Consider the following 18,507-nt stretch of genomic DNA (forward strand, 5'->3'; position numbering starts at 1 on the left):
CTACCGAATCCCTAGCAAAGAAGGAGCGGGCAGAGCTGTAAGCTTCATTGATGCTCTGACCCTCCCCCAAGCCATGCTGCCTGCATGCTCAGAGTTGGGACTCAGGAGGCCTAGAGGAGAAGCGGATAGTGGGAGCGGGCAGTACACAGAGCCCATGGATGGTAAGCTCGGCTAGCCAAGAAAAGATATGTACTTCTCCCCATATAGACTGCTCCTAAACCATGACCTTGCTGTGGCTGTCGTTCTGTAAATAAAGAAAAAGGGCCACCAGTAGCACTGTCACATGACATCTTCCACACAGGCATAGTGATACACAACACTGCTTGATGGGTTTCTTTTAAGCCTGGTTCACATCTATTCAGGTTTGCGTGGGCATGAAAGCTTATTCACTTGAATGGGCTGCTGTTCCTGTGCTTCCGGCAGAAAAAAAGCATTTTAAAAACACAATGGCCTTGCTTTTGCACCATGCAATTTCCTTGTGGTCCCCGTGTGTTTTCAGATGCGTGGGCAAGGCATCTAAAAACACATTGTGTTTGCGGGAACAACAGGGAAATCGCATAGTGCTAGTGCACCATGTGTTTTCAAGACCACTGTGTTTTAAAATGCGGTGTGCATCTTTTTTCTGTGGGAAACACAGGCACAGCAGCCCATTCAAATTAATCGGCTGCTGCATCTGCACAAATGTGGGCCACAAACCTGCATACATTTGAACCAGACCCTAAAGTGGCAGTAAAGTAATTTAAAAAAATAAATAAATAAAAACACAGATCAGTCACAATGCACTGCATACTAGCACATTATGACAGACTTACCAGCAATCTGAGCCCTTAAGTGCTGTGCTGTCACGGCTCCCCTTGGCCCTCAATGCAATCCTCTTCTCCAGGTTCCGCTTCTTCAGCCGCTTGAATGGCTAGGCTGTGGTGACGTCACTCCCACGCATGGGAGTCACATCGCCATAGGGCACAGATTGGCCTGTAAATGTGATGTGTGCTGTGCATGCGTGGCTCAAATCACATTATCACTGGCAGGCAGGGGGAACATTTACAACCCTAGTGGTCTTTTCTGTTATAACCACTTCAATACCGGCCACTTTTGCAACCTTTCTGCCCAGGCCAATTTTCAGCTTTCAGCGCTTTAGCACTTTGAATGATAATTGTGCGATCATGCAACACTAACCAAATTTTTACCATTTTGTTCACACAAATAGAGCGTTCTTTTGGTGGTATTTAATCACTAATAAGTTTTTTTATTTTTTGCTAAATAAAAGAAAAGGGGGCGTGGCTTGGGCATGGCCGCGTGAGGAAGCAGGATCCCAGAGCTCCTCACACACCGCAGCTACATTAGCCTGTTCCGGCAGCCACATCGCCCCACAACCAGCCTCACTGGCATGTCCCAGCGCCAGAGGGCCTCCTCCAGACATCGGAGCACCTCGCAGCCTGGAAGCGGCTGCATAGGGGCATATTTCGGCAGCAAAGGCAGGCAGCACGAGTCTCCCAAGATGGCGGCCGGGAAGGGACGTGGAGCGAACGCTATGGCGGAGGCATGTGTACAGCCACAGTCGGCCAGGTCGCCTATACAGACGCCGCAGCTGGTAAGAGATACCGCTCATCCTGACTCCCCTGGCTCTTCAGCCTCTCTAGATCAGGGCTCTGAAGCCTCAGCGCTGATGGGTGACAGGGACTTGAAGCAGCATATCTGGTCTCTCCCCACAAGAGAGGAACTGGACCGCTTTGCCACTAGAGTTGAGAAGGCCTTTAAGCAGGACATAGAGCAGCTGAAGGAGGACACAACTCAGTTGGGGAATAGGCTGGAAACCCTTGAACAGACAGTGGAGGAAGCGTTACCAGTGATTACACAGTTAAGGGACAAGTGCGCAGCACAGGACCAACAGATAGAAGCTCTGATCTCACAAATTGATGATTATGAGAATTGTAGCCGCAGGTCCAACATCCGCATACGGGGGTTACCGGAGGCAACGGGAGCTAAGGACATTGTCCCTACCTTGCAAGGCATCTTTAAAGAGCTTCTGGGCCTCCCCCCTGTGAACGTGGAAATTGACAGGGCGCCCAGGGCCCTTCGCCCCCCGTCACAAGATGTCGATAACCCCCGGGATATAATTTGCAAATTGCATAAATACACGGTGAAGGACCAAATAATGAAACTTATTGCGCAAACGTCCCTACTTTGACTTTGATGGCACACGTCTGTTCTTTTATCAAGACCTGTCCCGGCGCACTTTGATGCAGCGCAGGGCACTACACTCTCTCTTGGACTCCCTCCACACAGCAGGCATTACTTATAGATGGGGGTTCCCCTTTAGACTCCACGCTGAAAGAGATGGGAAGTCTGCCACTTTGCGTTCTAAGGACGACCTCCAGCGTTTCCTGATGAAACTAAACCTAGACCCCATGGACTTTCCTGACTGGAGGCTCTCCACGAACATACAGACAGTGCAAGCTCCCCCACCATGGCAGCAGGCCCGACCCAACCGACATCCAAGGAACCGCAAGCGCTCATCCTCGACGACTGCGAGACAAGAGCCCATGGCAGGGATTTAACGGTGCTCCACTTGCCGCTACTTTCTTCAAGCTGTCCCTCAGATGGCCTTTGACCAAGCGCCCACAGCATACAGTAGAGCTAACAACAGTACACGCACTGGTGACGTGTGCCTTATTTGCCTAGCCTGCAGCTCCTCTACTTTTCAGGATTATTTTTCAGTTTTATTTTTCCTTTTCTTTTCCCCCCTTTTTTTGGGGTGCTGACAGCACTTTCTTGCAGAGTTTGCACGGCGCAAGGCCGAAGGAACTGCCGTGAGAGATTACAGTTTTTATTATGTACTACGGTTTTATGGCACATCAGCGACTTAAGGGCTTTTTACTCCCCGGACACTTACAGCGTTTATAGTAGTGAGGGGTGGGGATTTCTGAGTTGTCCATGCCCAGTTACGTTCCCCACGTAGGACTACCCGTATTGGGTATTAGCCCAGGATTGGGCACTTTGCCGGGCGCTGGCTGCTCCTCTGTATTGGGGGGGGCGACGAGCGCCTGGCAAACAGTTTTTGGTACACCTGTGCTGCAACTTTGTGGCACTGGTGGGCCTAGACCACAGGATGTTATTTGTTTTTTTATGATGTGCTAACGTTTTTCTTTTTCCTTTCTCCCATTTTCCTTTTTCTGTTTTTTGTGTCCCCATCCTCCTCCTGCCCCCCCCCCCCCCCTTCTTGCCTCCTTTCATCCCAGCCTACTTTGCTGTTCCCTGATAGGCTGGAGCTACTGGAATCTTGTCTCGCCGGACACCACAACACTAGGAAGGTCGCCTGTACGGAACCCACAGACACAACACGGCTACGATTAAGGTAGTGTCCTATAATCTGCGGGGTATGTGCTCCCCTAACAAGCGAAATAGGCTATGGTTAGAACTGAAACACCTGGGGGCACAAGTGGTGTTTTTACAGGAGACCCACTTTACCGATACCTCTCTCCCTAAATTGCCCACACACCTATTCTCGCAATGGTTCCTGTGTAACTCGCCTATGCCCAAATCCAGGGGCACGGCCATAGCCATCCACAAAAATTGCTCGTTCCAACCCCTGGAACATAGGGTGGACCCCCAGGGACGCTATGTGTTCCTGAAAGGCACTCTCCTAGGACAGACATATACGTTTGCTACGATCTACGCCCCTAACACCCAACAACTTACATTTATAGATCAAACCCTCTCTAAACTGGCGGACTTTAGGGAAGGTAGATTAATCCTGGGAGGGGACTTTAACATCAGCCCAGACCCCATACTTGACACCTCCGCAAATAGATCGTCACATTCCCACGCCTACCTGAGACATTTCCGTAGATCCCTCCAGGAATATGCCCTGGTGGACTGCTGGAGAGCACTACATGCCTCTTAAAGAGATTATAGCTACTACTCTGGAGTACACAAGGTGTACACTAGAATAGATTTGTTGCTAGTGGACCAGGACACCTTGGATTTTATTCTGGGAGCTACCATAGACCACATAACGATCTCAGATCATGCCCCGGTGACACTTTCGCTCTCGCTGGCCCAGGCCTCGACTAAAGTAAGGACGTGGAGACTGAATGAGAACTTGTTAGATGACCTGGCAGTGGTGACAGGAGTGCAGGAGACTCTGACACACTACTTCGCGGAGAACGATAATGGGGAGGTGAGCGAGGGCATTCTCTGGGAGGGACATAAAGCCATGGTTCGGGGCACCTTTAGTGCGCTGGGAGCTAAACTTAACAAGGAGAGGCGGGCGGGCTTCCTGAGGGTGTTGCAGGAGTTACAACGCGCTGAGCTTGCACATAAAAGAACGTCGGGCGCTGCAGAGCTCCGGCGCCTGACGGAACTCAGACAAATGTTTTCTAAGCTGCTGGACTGGAAAATCAACCGGAAATTGCGTTATCTGGCCCACACTTACTACGAGAACGGCAACAAGTGCGGCAGGCTACTGGCCCGAGCGCTTTGCAAAAAGAGACTTCTGGCCCATGTACATAAATTATGCTCTCCCACTGGGGAATCTACACGGCACACATCCAATATAGCCTCCATGTTTTGTGATTATTATGCAAACTTATACAACTTAGACCTCGCCTCCTCTCCGGCTGACACAGCCCTTAAGAAGACATGCATACATTCATATCTCACTTCCATTGGGCTCCCCACCCTTGCCCCGGATCAGGCAACTGACTTAGGATGCCCAATTACCGCGGAAGAAATATTAGCTACGATTAAATCCATGCCCACGGGCAAGAGCCCCGGCCCTGATGGTTTTACCAGGGCCTACTATGTAAAGTTCTTTGACAAACTGCACTCCCCTCTATGTGCCCTCTTCCATTCCCTAGCCTCAGGTGGGGTCCTGCCACAGGAGACCTCGTTGGCGCATATTACCGTGCTCCCGAAAGAGGGGAAAGACCCATCCCAACCGCAAAGCTATCGCCCAATCTCCCTCCTGAACACGGACCTTAAAATCTTTTCCAAAATTATCGCCAACCGCCTGAAACCGCTATTACTGGAGTTGATTCATGCTGATCAGACAGGCTTTATAACGGGGCGAGAAGCTAGAGACAACTCCAATCGAGCTGTCCAGCTTGTCTATTGGGCACGTACACGCAGTCGGATGCCTCCATACCTGGTTCTGTCTACAGATGCGGAGAAGGCATTTGATCGCGTGGATTGGGATTTCCTGAACGCAGTGCTTCAGGGCACGGGGGGCTGGGCCCACGCATGTTGCGATGGATCTCGGCTCTTTATGTGTCTCCTACTGTCCGGGTCAAGGTGAATGGGGGCCTCTCACCGTTCCCTATTTGTAACGACACGAGACAGGGTTGCCAGCTCTCGCCCCTCCTATTTGCACTGGTATTGGAACCATTACTGCAGAGGGTCAGAGACAATCCCAGTGTCAAAGGGGTGCTAGCGGGCTCCTTAGAGCACAAACTTTCTGCTTATGCGGACGATATATTGTTTCATGTGGTGGACCCTCTGGTCTCGTTGCCGAATCTGATGGGAGAACTGCAGGCATACGGAGAGGTGTCCAATTTTCGGATAAATTATTCCAAATCAGAGATATTGCCGATCACCGTTCCTCCGGCTTTGGGGGACACCTTGAAGGGCTCATTTCCGTTCACGTGGGCTGCCCCCTCCTTGAGATATCTAGGTGTCCAGCTCACGGATAGTACTGACTGTATGCACACAACTATTTGCCCCTACTGCAGAAGATCTCAATGGACTTATCCACATGGGACAAATCACTCTTTACCTGGGTGGGTCGGACAAATATTTTGAAAATGACAATACTACCCCGCATTCTGTTTCTCCTACAAATGATACCGATACACTTACCGCAGCAGTTTTTCTAAGACCTATGTAGCCTTTTTGTTAAATTCGTGTGGGGTGGGAATAAACCACGTTTGGCCATAGCAACGCTCCAATGCTCTAAGCTGAAAGGAGGCCTAGGAATACCGAACATACTCCAATACTACCAAGCGATCGTATTACAACGCATTCTAAATTGGAAGTTTCATACGCCACATAAGCTATGGGTCCCCCTGGAAAAGACTATGGCGGGCAGAGACTTGGCCTATGCACCCTGAGTCCCGGCAGGGGACAGGGGGCTCTCTAGGTGGGTTTCCCCATTCACAGTCCACTCCCTGGCAACGTGGGATAGGGTTAACACACGCCTTGCACTGGCACCACAGTTCTCCCCTCTGACACCAGTGAGTGGGTACCCATGGTTCCCCCCTCTTCTCCCTCCTCTACGCTTGAGGTACCACCGGAGTGGTCAATGATTTCTGGACCATTCTGGGTACTTTGAGTCCATCTTTGTTAACTATGAGGCGGGAGCCACTTGTAAAAGCTTTAATTGTGGCAGGGGGGCACCCCACCCTCCTCCGGTATGGGGGAGGGGCCTGCTCACGTGGATCGAATGTCTGGGGCGGGAGGGGTGTTGCCCTGGGTTTATCATATGGAAGTGACTCTCTACCACCATGTGTGCATACCTGTAACTTAACAAGGTTGTATGTATCCCCCCCCCCCCCCCCATGGACTACCTCCTTTTTTTTTTCTTCCCGTATTTCCCTTATGTATGTTGATTTCTTGTGTTGTTCCTCTTTCTTTTTGTTCAATTTTGAAAATGACAATAAAATACAAATTATACAAAACAAATAAACAAAAAAAGGCCATAAGGTTTCAAAAAAACAAACAAAGTGTCTGTTATAAAATTTTGCAAATAAATAATCTTTCTTCATAAATGTAGGCAAAAATTTATTCTGATCCAATTGAAAATAACTAAAATCAATGTATATAAGTCAATAGTAAAGTTATAGAGTCCACAAACTATGGGATATACATTTAAAAAAAAACAATCAATCCTGACAGCCTCTCATTTCTTGAGGACCGAAAACTCCAGGACAATATAAATACCCCCCAAAATGACCCCTTGACCCCTTTTTGGGAAATAGACAGTCCAAGTTATTTAGTAAGAGGCATGGCAATTTTTTTTGAAGTTGTATTTTTTGGGAAAATTTAAAAATTTGAACTTTCCCACGATTTATTTTTTATTTTAAACTTTTTTATTAGAGTTTATCAATGGAACTTACAGACGGTAGACATTGTCAGCTATAAGGTAACATACAGTGCCTTGCGAAAGTATTCGGCCCCCTTTAACTTTTCAACCTTTTGCACATTTCAGGCTTCAAACATAAAGATATAAAATTTAAATTTTTGGGAAGAATCACCAACAAGTGGGACACAATTGTGAAATGGAAAGAAATCTATTGGATATTTTAAACTTTTTTAGCAAATAAAAAACTGAAAAGTGGTGCGTGCAAAATTATTCGGCCCCTTTACTTTCAGTGCAGCAAACTCACTCCAGAAGTTCAGCGAGGAATGATCCAATGTTGTCCTAAATGACTGATGGTGATAAATAGAATCCACCTGTGTGTAATCAAGTCTCTGTATAAATGCACCTGCTCTGTGATAGTCTCAGGGTTCTATTGAAAGCACAGAGAGCATCATGAAGACCAAGGAACACACCAGGCAGGTCCGTAATACTGTTGTGGAGAAGTTTAAAGCTGGATTTGGATACAAAAAGATTTCCCAAGCTTTAAACATCTCAAGGAGCACTGTGCAAGCGATCATTTTGAAATGGAAGGAGTATCAGACCACTGCAAATCTACCAAGACCTGGCCGTCCCTCCAAACTTTCAGCTCAGACAAGGAGAAGACTGATCAGAGATGCAGCCAAGAGGCCCATGATCACTCTGGATGAACTGCAGAGAACTACAGCTGAGGTGGGAGAGTCTGTCCATAGGACAACAATCAGTCATACACTGCACAAATCTGGCCTTTATGGAAGAGTGGCAAGAAGAAAACCATTTCTCAAAGATATCCATAAAAAGTCTCGTCTAAAGTTTGCCACAAGCCACCTGGGAGACACACCAAACATGTGGAAGAAGGTGCTCTGGTCAGATGAAACCAAAATAGAACTTTTTTCCCATAATGCAAAACGATACGTTTGGCGTAAAAGCAACACAGCTCATCAACCTCAACACACCATCCCCACTGTCAAACATGGTGGTGGCAGCATCATGGTTTGGGCCTGCTTTTCTTCAGCAGGGACAGGGAAGATGGTTAAAATTGAGGGGAAGATGGATGCAGCCAAATACAGGACCATTCTGGATGAAAACCTGTTGGAGTCTGCAAAAGACCTGAAACTGGGACAGAGATTTATCTTGCAACAAGACAATGATCATAAACATGCAACAAAATCTACAAAGGAATGGTTCACAAATAAACGTATCCAGGTGTTAGAATGGCCAAATCAAAGTCCAGACCTGAATCCAATCGAGAATCTGTGGAAAGAGCTGAAAACTGCTGTTCACAAACGCTCTCCATCCAACCTCACTGAGCTCGAGCTGTTTTGCAAGGAAGAATGGGCAAGAATTTCAGTCTCTTGATGTGCAAAACTGATAGAGACATACCCCAAGCGGCACTACAAAGTATTAACGCAAGGGGGCCGAATAATTTTGCATGCCCCACTTTTCATTTTTTTATTAGTTAAAAAAGTTTCAAAAATCCAATAGATTTCGTTCCACTTCACAATTGTGTTCAACTTGTTGATGATTCTTCACAAAAAATAAAAATGTTATATCTTTATGTTTGAAGCCTGAAATGTGGCAAAAGGTTGAAAAGTTAAAGGGGGCCGAATACTTTCGCAAGGCACTGTAGGTCAAGAACTTACAGACTGGTAATTACAATCAGACTAGAAAGTAAGATTACATGAAGGGTGCTTAAGTCAGGGGTAAGAGTACCAGTACATCTTTGCATAGGAGCCTTTTGTTGGGTACCAGGTGTGCGGCACCATTCAAACCTCCCCAGGCACCCCACTGGGAGATGAATGTGCCATGGGGAGAGCAGCACCACACGCCCCACACCCACACAGACCCCTGATTGATAAGGTAATATAATATATTTTACAGTGCACCAATAGATATCCGACTGAGGAAAGTCGGGAAGTACCACAGATCCCATCTACTTTCCCCGGGTGGGGGAAGCATTGAGATCTCATTAGAAAGGTGGGTTAGCGAGAGGTATGCAAATGGGTGAAGCAGTTGCTGGGGAATTAAGTATCTAAGTATAGGTATGACACATAGGTCAGTGGTATATCTAAGATTGCAAAGTTGTATAGAGAACACAGGGAGACTGACACTTCAGGCTCTCTCCAGTCTAGATTGAAGTAGGGGTCAGTTCATATGGATGTAACAGATCCACGGGTATCTGTATATCGCTTAGGTAAGTTTTATACTGCTAGGGTGTGCCAACCAAGGGGACCATTGTGTGCAGAACCTGTCCCCTGTCAAGGTAGACTTGAATAAGAGGAATTCCATGTGACAGTGCTCATTAAGTGTGCTTGTGAGAGAAGTGATGGTTGGAGGTAGTGGGTTTTTCCAGGCGTGTGCTAATACTGCACGTGCTGCTATGAGAATGTGATACACCAGTGGGATGTTAGCTTTAGGCCAGGGATGTGGATCCAGACCGAAGAGAGCCATCTGCGGTGCCAATTGTTGGGGAGTGTTAGTTATGTTAGCAATTAATGCAGATACTTGTGTCCAGAATGGGACTATGATTGGGCAGTCCCACCATATGTGAAACATGTCCCCTATTTCGTCACAGCACAGCATTTAGGGGATTGAGATGGGAACATAGATGCTAGTCTGGCAGGTGTATAATACCATGTGTGGTAAATCTTCATGAGGCTTTCCCAATGGGATACGTTTTTGGAGAAGATACTTGGTAGGCGAAGAGTTCGGTACCATTCTTCTGTAGAGAAGGAAGATTTTAGTTTGGACTCCCAATATGCCATGTTTGTTGGTTTATGGGTGGTTGTAAGTTGAGAGAGAAGAGCGTAAATATAAGAGATGCCGTTGACTTTATTGGTGGGTTGAGTAAAGTAGGCCAGCAGGCCCCTGGAGGTCGTTTCCGTAGAGTTATGTAGTTTTGAAAGTATATGTCAGATTCTGAGATAAATGTAGAAATCTTTATTGGAGATACCAAAGTCCGTGGCTAGTTGCTCGTAGCTTTTGAGGTTCAATTGAAGGTATAGGTCTCTAATGATCTTAATTCCGGCCTGATACCAATGTTGAATGTTTAAGTTCGGAGATAGGAGTTGTAAAGAAAGAATTGGCAGTAGTTTCAAGGTGTAGGTGTGGCCCACGGCTTTCCATGTTGTAATGAAGGCATTAATTGTGGGAAGGTATGAGCGTGGGGCATGGAGGTCCATCCAGGGTGCTGATATTACTCATTTTGGGGTACTTAACATAGCTGTGGACTCTATTTGCTGCCACAATGCATTGTGGTGTGGGGACCACCAATGTTTTATTTGATCTAAGACGACTGCTTTGTAGTATCGTTTGATATCGGGTGCACCCATCCCTGCAGAGGTAGTATGAGAGCACAGTGTTGAGGTTTTCAATCGTGGTCTGCGCGCTGCCCATATAAAGGAGTTGAGAATATGTTGAATTTTGGTTAGTTCTGCCAGCAGTATCGGTAGTGGTAAAGTCCTGAAGTAGAAAAGAATATGTGACAGAAGAAACATTTAGGTCAGGGCAATTCTTCCAGCCCATGATGCTTTGATGGGTGACATAGCCGAGGTTATAGTTATTAGTTTCTGGTGTAGGGAGGACAAGTTAGTTCGAAGAATCGTGGAAGAAGGGGATACAAGTTGAATGCCCAGGTAAGTCATTGAGGAGCCGGGGGCCCAGGAGAAGGGAGCAACCTTGCAAATCTCAGTTTTAAGTGAGGGTGATATGGAAATACCAAGCATGGACGATTTGGAGTGGTTTAGTTTATACATTGAAATCTCACTAAAGTTATCAAGTATTTGTGAAAGGATGGGAAGCGAATTTAGGGGGTCATTGAGTGCAATGATAACGTCATCTGCGTAGAGCCCTAGTTTGTGATGAGTGTCTCCCACAAGGATCCCTGATATGAGGGTGTTTATGGGGATGGTCTGCGCTAAGGGCTCCATCACCAAGGTGAAGTTCAGGGGTGAGAGTGGGCACCCCTGTTGTGTGGCATTGGTGATTGTAAAGGAGTCAGAGAGCATGCCCGAGGTCCATACCCTTGCACTAGGTGAGGAGTAGAGACCTAAGATGGCCTGGAGAAACTCATCCTCTATGCTAAATTTTCTCAGCATAGCTTCCAGATAGCCCCAGTGGACTCTATCAAACACCTTCTCTGCGTCAAGAGAGATCAGCAGAGAAGGCGTTTGGTGGTGTTCAGTCCACTGAATGAGATCCAGAAATCGGCAGGTACCATCTGAAGCTTGACGTTGTGGGATGAATCCCACCTGGTCAGGGTGTATGAGGTGGGTCATGTATTGTGATAAGCGTGTAGCTAACAATTTGGCGTATACCTTGAGACCGGTATTGAGAAGCGAAATGGGACGATAATTAGCAGGTTCGTGGGGGGATTTTCCTGGTTTGTGAATAGTAGAGACGGTTGCCTCTAAGGATTCGGCTGGGATTTCTCCAGTGGTAAGGAATCTATTTAATGAGTTGCATAAGTGTGGGAGTAAATGCTCACAGTATGTTTTGTAATACTCATTCCCAAAGCCATCCAATCTCGGGGCTTTGTGTAGAGGTAATGCCTTGATTGCGTTTCTGACTTCTTGGATCGAGTAGGGTTTGGCTAATTCTTTGGTTTGTGTGGGGGTCAAGGAAGGGAGACTCAATTTAGAAAGAAAGTTTTGGATATTGTAATCAGTAGGTTGTGCCTCAGTGGGGGAGCATTTTAAGTTATACAATGTGGAGTAGAAGGAGGTAAAAAATTGGCTATATCCTTGGGGTTAGTGAGGCTATGACCATTAGTATCTACGAGGAAGGGGATTTTAGATTGTACTGCTTTGCGTTTGTATTGCTGCGCTAGGATTTTCCCTGTCTTATTTCCCTGGGAGTACCAGGTAAGCCTTAGCTTGTTAGAGGGGGTCGCCGATGGCAGATTAGGGATTATACCCCAGTTATGTAGCTTCTTAATCCCGTCTTTTGGCGTCAGAATTCCGACTTGCTGGTGTTGATAATTGACTATAAGGTAGGAAATCCCCACTTATAGGTGATCTTGTGTTCCGTGAGAATCACTGGAGCAAAGGCTTTGCGGACCTGCGAGGTGGCAGCTGAGATCTCATTATAAAGCTGTATTTTGGAGAACGATTCAGGAAGGTTGTGCAGAGATCTGGCAGCTCTCATGATTTGGTCCTTAGAGTGAAAGAAATGGATTCGGGCCAAGATATCTCTAGGTAGAGAATCAGGCAGGTGTTGTGGCTTGTGAATCCTATGGGCCCTGTCTATGAGGAGATCTTGTGATTTCAGCGTTGGTACAATTTTGCAGAACAATTGGTGCAGATATGGGGTAATTTCAGCAGGTGTGATGGCCTCTGGTACCCCCCTGATTTTAATATTATTTCGCCTGGAGCGGTCCTCGAGGTCTGCGATTTTAAGGCGTAATTGCTGTATGGCTTCTGAGTGTTTGTCCTGTATGTCAACAGTGGAGTTATGGGCTATAGTAGCTGCAGAGAGGTGCTGCTCAATATGTTCAACACGGCCCTCCAAATGATCCTATATTCTCTCTGCATATCAGATTGCAGAGAGAGCAGCATTGCTTTCAGTGTGTGTTCCGAGGCAGGATTGTCAGTGGTGGCATATGCAGCTAGCGATGCAGTGGATGTATCAGCCGCTGTGGCACTACAGATCTCAGCGCCATGTTGCCTCTTTACAGGGGGAGGCTTTGTCGGTGAGTGTGGAGGGGAGTTGGGAGACCTCTTACGTCTGTCTGCTGGGGAAAGGGTTGTATGCTACTGCTGATCTCCTGAGTCCTCCATGTCGGACTAAGGATCTTCTGACAGCATGGGCTCTGCCTGTGCTGTCTGTTGTGAGGGAGCTCTGTCCCACTCGGCGCCAACTTGGGCAGTAGTACTTGCGAGCTTCATATAGAAATCCGACAGTTTCCACGATCCATGTGTGTTAGATCGCCCATGGGTCATGCTCCTGGGGGTGTGAGGAATCAGCTGTCCCTCTGTGGGGGATAATGCGCTGGTATCTTGCGCTGGTTGCTGCGGTTTAGCTCTGTGGAGAAGCGGAGCTCCGTGTTCAAGCTGCCATTCCCGTGTGCAGCCAGGCCACGCTTTTTTTCCCCACAATTTTCTTTTTACACATACTGTCACCAGTGCCGTAAAGCATCATCAAATAACTGGCGGTGATCACGGACACTGACTGTCTTTTTTTTTTTCTTTTTTTCTTACATGTTACAGTTCAAACTAAGGACTTGTTTGTGAACCAGTTCTTTATGTTTACAGTGTTAAAGTTTTTGAGATCAGTCTACGTGTGTGTTTGTTTTTTAGGATGTTGGGGTGGGGGGCATGAAAATGTTAACCCAGAGTCCAATCTCTATTAAAGATGGCCCTAGTGCCCCCCGTAGCAAGCCTCTTGCCATGGGGAGGCTATCGATTAGGACGCTCATACCTATGAATGGACATTGTCCAATTTATGGAGTGCGGCGCAGCACACAAGGCTGCTGATCACTCCGCCAGGCACTTCAGTGGCTGCAGGCGGTGGCAGTGGGATCTATAGACCAGGCATTGGCAAATGCAGCCACTGCCTGTGAGTGTAAAATAAAGAAAAAGTCCCCAGGCTGCCGGCTAATAATACACGTTGGGACCAAGCAGGAACGTGCATTTCTTTGCATTTTTCTTACTCCATTTGGGCAGAGTGTGACAGGGCACAGTGAGCCCCCCTGCCCTAGGGACCCAGCAACAACTGGCCGTAGCTGTGCCATAGGCAGCTGCCTAGTTCATCTGATGGTAGCGCCAGCCCTAGGAGTATTTTAACACGCTCATGTGCATGAGGCCTAATGCTAGCTTTTCAAAGTAACAAAAGTAGTAGTATAGGGATTGGATAAAATGTTGAATGCAGCAGAACACCTTTGATAGAAAAATAGTACACTTAGTATAGAGATGTACACATCAGACCAAAAAAGGGGCAACTGAGGCTGCACAAGAGCTAGAGATGTGGTCTTAAATGGGGAACCCCCTCCCACCAAATGAGGGACAGCTAGGTGCCATGCTTATCTGCTCTGTGTAATGTCTTAGCTTTCCTCATCTTCTCGCAGTCCCTCTGGCACTGTAGTCTCTTACCCTACCTTAAGTAATTGATGTAGTAAGTTAGGTGCTAAAGAGGCATGCATGTGTGTGCACTCTTGTCAGGTCCATCAGCTAGGTGTGTGCATCCATAGTCACACATGGTGATAGTAAGCCATGCCCCCAATTTCGCCTCACAGCAGTTTGACTGACAGCAGGAGTGGACCAAAATTCCTCCCGGGATGTGTGCAAACCTGGTAACCAACTACAAGAAACGTCTTACCTCTGTGCTTGCCAACAAGGGTTTCTCCACCAAGTCAAGTCAAGTATTTGATCCCCAAGCAAAACATTTTATTTACTGAACTGCAACTTTATAACATTTGTATCATGTGTTTTTTCTGGATGTTTGGTTGATATTCTGTCTCCATCATTTAAAATAAACCTATGATAAAAATTATATACCCCTAAATTTCTTTGTAAGTGGGCAAACTTATAAAATCTGTAGGAGATCAATTATTTTCAATACTGTATGTGCATAATAGCACATACATCTATTGAGAGAGAGACAGTATATCCAGCCAGCTATGATCTCCCCCCACTAGTGGTCCAAACCCCTATATCCTTACACGTATGGAACATTGTGTGGCCCATTGGTGCTGTCAGGGGCCTCATTTGAGACCCCTTTTAGCTCATAAGTTGACAACCACTGCTCTGGGGACATGCACTCAGATTTTATTTCCAGCTGTCTGGTGGTCATACCAGGTGCGCGTTGTATATATAAGTGAGTTTACATGTTCCATGCAATACAGATGAATATCTTTTGATTTTACAGCCACTTTATCTGACCATGAATTGTTTTCACGGAAGGATGAATCCCAGTGGCTCACCACCAAATATCATGATGGTCTAATAATTGGCACACGAGCACCCAGTTGTTACATGGCTCTTGGTCAGGGCCGAATATGCTACAATCTTATACAGGAATACTTCATGCTTTATAGCAGGGGCCTCCAAACTTTCTAAACAAAGTTTACTGTCCTTCAGACTTTAGAGGGGCCGGTGTGAGCAGTGGAAGTAGAAAATGCCCCAGAGTCAGCGGGAGTAAAAACATGACATAATGCCTGTAATCAGTAGAAGGAATAGTGGCCCATCATTGGTATTAGTGGGAAGAATAGTGCCCCATTGTTTATATAAGTGGTAATAGTGGTGTCAGTGGAAGGAAAAATGCCTCATTTTTTGGCATCAGTGGAAGGAATGGTGCCCCCTTGTCGGTTTCAGTGGGGTGCCCACTTATTGGTGGCAGTGAGAGGAATGGTGCCCCCTTATTGGTATTAGTGGGAGAAATAGTGCCACAAGGGCTGGATAAAGGCAAGCAAACGGCCACAGTTTGGAGACCACTGATTTATAGGACATCGTTACTGGTGATACAGTTGATACAATACATTGATATTATGCTAGGTCAGCTTAAGTTTTTTTTTTTTTTATTGATCTGAATTGTTTTTTATATTATTCACAACATTATGATGACATTTCATAATTACAGACATACATTTGTATAATGTGTTATTACAAGCTATATTATCCTTTCAATACAATATATTGTGTGAGTTTTTTGTTCCCAGATTTGGTTCATTAGTACTTGATTAACTCTTGATTTAATTTTTGGACTGCATGATGATGATGCTATATCTCAGGCTTTTCTGCATTCAAATCAGAATGGTGCATTTTGAGGAGGGGGTAAAAGTTCAGAATCTAAAAGCCAGAGTTTTACATAGGAAGACATTTTTAGGTTAGCTTTGATAATCAGTAAAACTGCATTTTTAAACCATTTTACATGGGGGAGCCGAACCGTGTGTGCTCTCCTGGATGAATGGTGAGACCTCACCATTCATCCAGGAGAGCACACACGGTTCCGCTCCCCCGTTACTCTTTACTGCTCTGTCCATAAGAGGTACTGGCCACTTGAGCTATAGCTTTCCCTTCTTGATTATTGGACATGGTTGTTCACTGGTTTAAACAAACAGCAACACCTCTTGGTTTATATCGCTGTGGTAGATTACCCTCTATCAGTGTGTGCCCCCTACTACTTTTCCTGGATGCTCCGCTTACCAGCTTTATATAGTGGTGGATACATGCCTGCACTAGCCATTTGATCTAATTTTTGAATATCCGGGACAACTTGTTTGACCTGCATCTATATACAGTTTCTGTGCTGTGTTATTTAGAAACCTTTCTTAATATATCTGCAAGCTCCTGAAGAAGCACATCTATGCGCGCAACACGTAGAACAAATTTTCTGTGCGACCTCCTATTGTGACGCAACTACTCCACACACTTTATTTCCATTGGATGTTGCTATTGGTTACTCCTATTATTGCACCAATTTCGTTTAATATATATCTAGATATATCTATATATCTTGGAGGTGTTACTGGAGTCTTTGGGGTCACTCAACGTTGTTTTTTTTAAATATGTGCTTGTATACAATGATTTTAACTCTATCTAATTAAAAACTTAAGTTCATTTTTACAAATCTTATGCCTATAAAGTCCATCTTCCTTTTTTAAATTTTCTTCTTAACAGTATTGGGATGTTGTCACACAATTACCTGTGTATCCACAGCATCACCCTGTGAGGATACACTTTAAATTTGCCAAATTCTTTGTCACAGAAGGTGTATGAACACAGCTACAGGTCCTAATTTAACCACTTACAGACCGGACCATTTTGCTGGTCAAAGACCAGACCACTTTTTGCGATTCGGCACTGCGTCGCTTTAACTGACAATTGCGCGGTCGTGCAACGTGGCTCCCAAACAAAATTGACGTCCTTTTTTTCCCACAAATAGAGCTTTCTTTTGGTGGTATTTAATCACCCCTGCGGTTTTTATTTTTTGCGCTATAAACAAAAATAGAGCGACAATTTTGAAAAAAACGCATTATTTTTTACTTTTTGTTATAATAAATATCCCCCAAAAATATATAAAAAAACATTTTTTTCCCTCAGTTTAGGCCGATACGTATTCTTCTATATATTTTTGGTAAAAAAAAAATCGCAATAAGCGATTATTGATTGGTTTGCGCAAAAGTTATAGCGTTTACAAAATAGGGATAGTTTTATAGCATTTTTATTAATAATTTTTTATTATTTTTTTTTACTAGTAATGGCGGCGATCAGCGATTTTTATTGTGACTGCGACATTGTGGGGGACCCATCGGACATTTTTGACACATTTTTGGGACCATTGTCATTTATACAGTAATCACTGCTATATAAATGCAGTGATTTCTGTGTAAATGACACTGGCAGTGAAGGGGTTAACCAGTGGGTGGCAGTGTAGGGGTGTGTTACTAACTGTGGGTGGGTTGGGCTTTCATTTAGTGAACACTGATCTCTGCTCCAATCACATGGAGCAGAGATCAGCGTCACTAGTTGCTAGGCAGAATGGAGAAATGCTGTTTACACGGCATTTCCTCCATCCAGCCGTCCCGTGAGACGATCGCGGGGATGCCCGCGTCGATCGAGTCCGCGGGTCCCGCGACCGGACTCACGAGGGTCCCAACCAGCGCGTGAGCGCGCCTCCGTCGGCGCGCTCCCGATGGCAGGGCGGCATTGAATATTGGACGTACCTGTACGCCAATATGCCTGCCCGTGCCATTCTGTCGACGTACATCGTCGTGCACTGGTCGGGAACTGGTTAATGGTTTATATTTAGTATAGAGGTTTTCTTCTTATTGTCTCACGCCAATATCACTGCATCACATATATTGCACACAGTGTGGACACTAATTACTTGTCAGCACATGACTACATATTTTTTTCACCGTTGTTCCATCAGTGTATATATATATATTTTTTTTTTTATACAACTTCCTGCGACCATTGTATCGCATTTGGTTCCATCACCTGTATTTATACACTCGCCTTTTTCAGTTTTGTATATTATATGAACTCTTCTTTATGAGTGATACATCGCTGCACTTGTAGATCGTGTAGTCTGCAGCCTGATACTTTGGTCAGGCTTCTGTGATTAACATACATCACTAGCGTGACACATTTATCCCACACTCATTCACAATGCCTGTGTTAATCCTTATGCCGCGTATACACAATCAAACAATCTGGTGGAAAAGTCCGGCGGACAATCCGCCCGTGTGTGGGCTCCGGCGGACTTTTTTTTACGCAAAAGTCCGGTGGACTAAGAAAGTTTTGCACCAAAATATGTCTGCCGGACTCGCAGTCCGGCGGACAATACGGCCGTGTGTGTGCTAGTCCGCCATACTTTTGAAATGAACTGACTTTTGCCGCACGGAGAAAAGTCCATTCATTTTGAGCGTGTCTCCAGGTAGCGGGGACTAGCGAAGG

The sequence above is a fragment of the Lithobates pipiens genome, unplaced genomic scaffold (assembly GCF_037356315.1).
Source record: "Lithobates pipiens isolate NorthernLeopardFrog02 unplaced genomic scaffold, aLitPip1_a1.2 Scaffold_19, whole genome shotgun sequence".
Classification (NCBI taxonomy): domain Eukaryota; kingdom Metazoa; phylum Chordata; class Amphibia; order Anura; family Ranidae; genus Lithobates; species Lithobates pipiens.